The following is a 7007-nucleotide window of genomic DNA, read 5'->3' as shown; positions in this document are numbered from 1 at the left end:
TTTCCGCTCTCTAAGCTGGCAAGTGACCTTTGGACATTTTGTCATACCGTCCGATCGCGCTTGCAAGTTCTGTAGGAAATGTAATGGAATGGGTGGTGGCGCAGCAGGTACTAGAGTGCCTAGTAGGCACTAGAGTACCTAGCAGGCACTAGAGTCGCGCCGATACAATACTAGTGTAGTGGGCAGTTGCTTAGTGCGAAATGCAGAAGTGTGGTGGAGGGCAGTGTGGAAATAGCGTTTGTCCACTGGGCGATTCAGCCCGCTCTCGAAAAGTGGTTAGAAGCGTGATTAAATTCATGTGTTAAGCAGCGACATCACTGTCCCGCTTTTTGCCAGTGAAGCATAGACATGCCTAGCGGTATGGTGAGAGTGTGGCAGTAGGTAGTAGAATGCGTTGGAATGGGTAGTGCGTAATGGTCTTGTGACTATTTCGATAGACAGCAACCACCCCTTGCCAATTCGATCAAGATGCATATAGTCGTCCGCTTTACAGACAATGGTAATGCAACACCCTATAGGCACCGGGCGCGGGATGAATTTGGACCGGTGGCGCCTTCATGCGGAGGCGCCGCGAATGTAATGGCATGTGGCGGCCGCGCCGCGCACAGCAGGCGCTGCCGTGAAACCAAGTCTGATCAAACATGTTGCGTTTTTGGGTGCACAAAAAGTTACTGAAACATGACTGAAGCTGGTTAGACCATTCAATTGAACCGTTGTTCATCGCGGCATCGCGTTTTTCATGCGGAAAGGCTGTATATGTGCGGTCTGTAGGCAACAGCGCGTTCAGTGCTCAGCAATTGAAACGCGATACTCGAATCGCATGGTCGCCAGCGCTTTTTGCACTAACTGTAAGCGCTGGGGACACCAAACTGATGCATTTGTGGTGTAGAGTGAAAGCGAGAACCTTCGTAAGGCATTATGACTGCATTTGATCCCACGGCGCTCACCTGTGGCACGAAAAGAAGAAAAAAAAACGGCGGCAGTCGCGCGCTGCCAGTGCTTCAATCGCTGGGCACTGTACATTTCCGACGCTGATTTGCTATAGTCTAGTTGTTCTAACGTTATAAAAGAGCCGTTCATACGCAAGAGTTCGCTTCGTGTCCCACTTGCCTGTCTTCTTCGCCTCCGCAGTGTAACGGCTCCGAAGCTGGGCACCGAAGGCGAACACTCAGACTTGTAGTTATTTTGCCATTTTATCAGTGTATCAGTCTTCCTTTAATGTACATTTTCGTTCCTAGCAATTCCCAACTATGGTTGCGTCCGGCACACGACTGTGCTGTGCATCGACGGCGAACGCCAACGCAGTGGCGTGTTCACACTCGCTGCCACCGACGGCTCCCGTCGCGCTAAGCTATTTAAAATGGGCCGTGACTGAAGATTGGGCTAGCTTATAAGCAATTAAGAATAGGGAAGCATTGCAAAGATAAAAGAACTACAACGGGCAGAGAGCGGGAACTTACTGGCACATGTGCGACCGGCGAAGCAGTTCAAGAAGCAGAATAAGAAAGAAGACGTATGTCTCCTTTTTTTCTGTCCATAATTTTTGTGTCATTCCCATATTTCCATGATTAAATACGTGGTAATGTTAAAGCGCAAAGCAAAATAACATTTGGAATATAATGCTGGAGTTCCACGTCTTAGCTTGCCGCGGTGAGCTCCGTTCGCGCGGTGCATTTGCATCACAATTTGCGCTCGTTTTCTGCTTTATATACTACCTGATGCCACGAATGTGATCTGCCTCGTACAAGTGACGACCTTTCTCAAAAGCAGGCACATGAAATTGCGTTTTCTGGTGCGTCAGCCCTTAAAACCCGCAGTGCCGAATCGCCGGAAGCACCGAGCGCCTTCGTCCCGTCGTCTGCTTCACATGCCAGTGCTTTGACAGCTGCCGTTCGCGGCGCTGTTCGCCAGCATATCGCCAGCGCGCCGCTGGCGCCTTACGACGGCCGCCCGGTGCCTATGGGAACCAATCTGAAGTGAATATCTGGCCAGTTCGCCCTTCTTGGCATTCCGATATGAATCAACCGTGACAGTGTATGCGAGCAACAGTGTGTGTGTAACGTGAGCATGTGTGCTATGACAAAAGCAATCGGCGGAATGGCAATGGCGACAGTGACAACTTGAAGACACCATGGTTTGATGATTTGGCGGTGACGATGCTACCAGAAAACGATGGCAACGAACATCATGTGAACAAATCGGTGGCGACTATAGCATGATAGCGGAAACGATTGCACGACAGAAACGGTGAGTACAAATTTGTGACAAGTTTAGGCACTATGGCATGGTGAATGATTTATTCTACTCTGACGGAGAAACGATGAACCCTCACCTGCTGCGTGCCATATCCGCAAGTGCACTGTGTAGCAGGACGATCCTAAAGTCATGAAAAATTATATACAGTGTGCGCCACGTAACTTTAGCCAAAGTTTAAAAATATGCAAATTCACGTATGTGGACAGAACGAAGGTAATATCGTTTGCTGTCGCCTCGAGATACCCATCTCGCTTCTTCCATTCCGCCTAATTAGACAATTATATAGTTAGGTAATTAGTCCTAAATAATTATTGAACTTCTGAAATATTATAATTCGATGAAAAGTAGCAATGGGAAAATTGTAGAGCAACATGAAATCTCCGGATAGAGCTTGCTCTTTCTCAATACGTGCGACATAAAAGTTTTTTCCGAGCGCGAAAGAAACCCACGAATACGCGCAAAATTGCCGCACGACTGGCCGCTCGAGGCACTTCGCGCCTATTCGCGCAAGCATGTATCAGAAACAAATAGTTTGCACTGCTATTTGCCATTGGTTACTTGTTTGGTTGGTTTTCCGTTGCAACAAAAGAAGAGAAATTTGCCGATAAGTTTTCTTTGAGATTTCTCAGCAACTAGTGGCTTTCAGTGTAATAGGTTCTAGGCGTACTACTAATGTTAGCGTTACATTAAGAGATAGAAAGAGAGGGGTGTGGATCATAGAAGAAATGGATGGCCGATATTGTAGTTGACATTAAGAGAAAAAATATGGAGCTGAACAGGCAATCTTTTGCGTAGCGTACACAAAAATCAAGTTCTTTGCGTTCTTTACGTGCAGCGCACCTAGAAGCTTCAGCCATGCTCGTTTTGGTGCTAACTAACTGTAATAAGCACATCTTGCCGTAGGCCTTCTTTGCTCCTACTTTCAACGTGCCTCGCCTTGCTCTTGCTTTGCGCGGGGGACGTGGAAGCTAATCCGGGCCCTAACACTGAGGATGTGCTCACCCTCATAAAAGAATGCCACGACGAAACAACAAAAACCTTGAATGATATCAAGCAGCATGTGAGTGCCTTGAAGACTCGGGTTTACACTATTGAAAAAACTTTGAACAGCGTGTCTAAGTTTAAAGACAACTTCGACGCTGTTACTGATCTGTGAATGAAGTGAAATCGAATCTATGCAAGACAAGTGGACAGTTGGTTGATGTGGTTGACGACATGAACATAGAATGAGAGGAACAATCGTATCATCAAAGGCCTTCCTGAAGGCGATCACGAATGTTACACTGAAACAGAACAAATAGTCAAGAATCTGTTCACTAATCACCTCAAAATCACAGCTGGGGTTATTGAACGGGCACACCGCTTTGGCCAGCGTCGTCCCGGTATTCAGCGTCCAATCATTGTTAAGTTTCTAAACCTAAATCCAAAATAGATGCCCTGCGCAACTCATACAAGCTTAAAAACCTGGAGTCACCAAAAGTTTGGCTTGAAGAAGATTTTTCGCCAAGTGTTCAGTTTGCACGAAAAAAGCTGCGGGAGTTCGCCAAGAGCAATCGCACAGACAACGAACGGTTTTCTGGGCGCTTTAACAAACTTCATCTACAAGGCAAGTATTACCATTTGACTCCGCCAGGGGCGTGGTGGTTCAAGCTTCAGGACTTGAACGACCTGCCGAATGATGTACAGCGGCACAGCACAAGGCTCCTTCACCCATAGATTCATTTTCGATGTTATTGGCTAACTTTGGTAGATATACCATAAGACTGGCATTTAAAAGCCATCGTGCACACGTGTTCTGCAGATATAATTATCGGCACCGAAACGTGGCTTTCGGAGGACGTCGCTAGCAGCGAGCTTTCGTTACCATCCTCATTCGTTATCTTCCGCAAAGACAGAATCGGCTGCCGAGGTGGCGGCGTAGTTATTGCGATTAACGAATTATACCACCCCCTCTTATCCCAGTAGACTCTCCTCTCGAAATAGTCTGGGCCTCTTGTCATATTGGTCACATCGCTTGTGTCAGTGGCGCGTGTTATCGACCCCCCGACAGCATTCAGAGTTCACAGATCTTCTGAGCGATGCCATTGACCAAGTCATGCACAAATTTCCGAATTCTCGTTCTTCTTAGGCGGTGATTTTAATTATCCAAAAATCGACTGGTCCACCCTGTCTATCCATAATCATAATAATCGGCCTGAATGTATTCGCTTTCTTCAGTTGATTCTTTATCAAAACTTGACACAACTTGTACATGAACCTACGCGGAAGGATAGCGTTTTAGATCTAGTTCTAACTAACAGTCCTGAAATTGCTAACACACGCGTACTCGAAGAAATCAGCGATCATAGGGCTGTCCATTGCTTGGTTTCACTTCCACCTGCAAACAAATCAAAACTAAAAAACAACTACTGAACTACACGCGTGCCGACATAACGAAGTTGAACAGTATGCTACACGATTTTGCAGCCGATTTTTACGAGTACTTTGACGACCGTACAACTTATGAAAACTGGTGCCTGTTTCGGAACAAACTAAAAGAAATTGAAGCTGCTTGCGTGCCTAAAGTAACCGTAACTTCTAGAACAGATGACCCATGGTTCACGCGAGACGTGAAACGTTCCCCTTACAAGAAGAAAAGGATTTACAGGAAAGCGAGTCGCTCAAACTGTCCTCATGACTGGGCAGCCTACGAAAACATTGCTGTTTTAACACAAAGTGTCATTCTCCAAGCTAAAGACAAATACTTTAATGATACGCTCCCTAACCTTATGAAAACGGACCCCAAAAAATTTTGGAATATCGTGAACCCTAAACGTATCCATTCATTACCTTATTGACGAGGGAAGACGGCAGCACTTTAGCGGTTGAAACAGTGTGCCGAAAAATTAATAAACACTTCACTGAAGTATTCACTAACGAACTTCCACTGAATGATTCGCTGTCATTGTCGCAGCTGACCTTTTCGCACCCTTTCACAGCAATCCTAATTACAGAACACGGCGTTGCAGCGCCATCAATCGGCTTCCTCACAAAACCAGTCCGGACCAGATGGCATCAGCGCCAAACTACTTAAATTACCTGCCACCTAACCTGCTCCATATCTTCCAGCAATCCCTTAATTCTGGCTGTATACGGACGACTGGAAATCTGCATATGTAGTTCCTATATTCAAATCTGGCTGCAGAAATCACCCTAACAACTACAGGCCGATTTCACTTACGTCCATTTCGTGTAAGATACTTGAGCACATCATATATTCACAGGTGATGGGTCATCTAAGCTGTAACAATTTACTTCTCAACACCCAGCATGGTTTCCGCGAAAAATTATCATGCCAGACACAACTATTCGAACTTGTGACAGACCTGCACACAGCCCTACATATGTCCGCCTACATCGATGCCATTTTCATAGACTTTTCAAAGGCTTTCGACCGTGTTCCTCATAATCGACTAATGTTAAAAATACGTAGTCTGGGTCTCGACGAGAGAACGACTGCTGGATCCAGGAATTTCTAAACAGTCGGTGTCAGTCAGTTAAACTTAAGGATTACGTACCTAAACCGACACGAGTAACATCTGGGTACCGCAAGGAGTGTGTTGGGTCCTCTCCTATTTTTAGTATACATAAATGACATAGCCTCTAACATAAATTCGTCAATCCGTCTTTTCGCAGACAATTGTGTTATGTATAAGAAAATAACTTGCATGGCCGACGTCGCAGAACTACAATTTGATCTCTCGAGGTTAAAGGAATGGTGGAGTAATTGGCAAATGGAAATTAATGTCGAAAAAACCAAGCACTTAAAATTTACTAACATTTCTTCTGCATGTTCAAACTCTTATAAATTAAATGACATAGTAATAGAAAAAGTCACGTCATTTAAGTACCTGGGCGTCATACTTACTTCCGATTTAAGCTGCGCTGTCCACATCGAGCATGTTACCAATAAGGCTTTCAAGAAGCTCGGCCTACTTAAACGACGTTTGCATTTCAGTAATAAAGATACAAGACTGCACGCATTTCAAATAATTTAATTCGGCCCTCTCTAGAATATGCTTTTATCATAGGCCCCTCACATGACAGGTCTGACTAAACATGACTCGAAATGGTACAGAACAAAGCCGCGCGGTTTGTCACGTCATCCTACTCACGTTTCATAAGCGTTTCATCACTAAAAGCTGAACTGATCTAGCTACGCTTGTCATGCGAAGGCGACATGCTCGACTATCGTTTTTTACTCACTTTACCACAGCAACACAACGTTCGCCCAATCGCACATTTTTCCAGCCCCTCATACTTCAACCGTCTCGATCATGCGCGCAAAGTATCACCCATTTTCGCCCGGACGAAGAAGTACCAAAATTCGCATAAACGAATGGAACTCCCTGCCGTCCAAAATAGCCGAGATATCAGATGCTTCAATGTTTCACTCTTCGCTGCTGGGTTATTTACAAAATGGAAAACATTCCTAACCTGTATCTGCCTGTCTTTGTTTCATATGCGGAATTTGTACGCTATATTTATGCAGTGTTCTTTCCATGTATTGATGATCAGTGGTTTAATGGCCATGTAACAAATCGCTGTGTACTCGTTATCAATGTATTTTGTAGATTATTTTTTTCTGTGCTATTCTGGACACCTTGGTTCAAATGAACATGCTCTTTCTTTTTCCTGTTTTGTATTAAGTATGGTTGTCTTCTTTATATTGTTTATACATTATATTTATGTACTCACCTGAAATCCCCCCC

The sequence above is a fragment of the Dermacentor silvarum genome, chromosome 6, assembly GCF_013339745.2.
Source record: "Dermacentor silvarum isolate Dsil-2018 chromosome 6, BIME_Dsil_1.4, whole genome shotgun sequence".
NCBI lineage: Eukaryota > Metazoa > Arthropoda > Arachnida > Ixodida > Ixodidae > Dermacentor > Dermacentor silvarum.
This window is presented reverse-complemented; position numbering follows the sequence as displayed.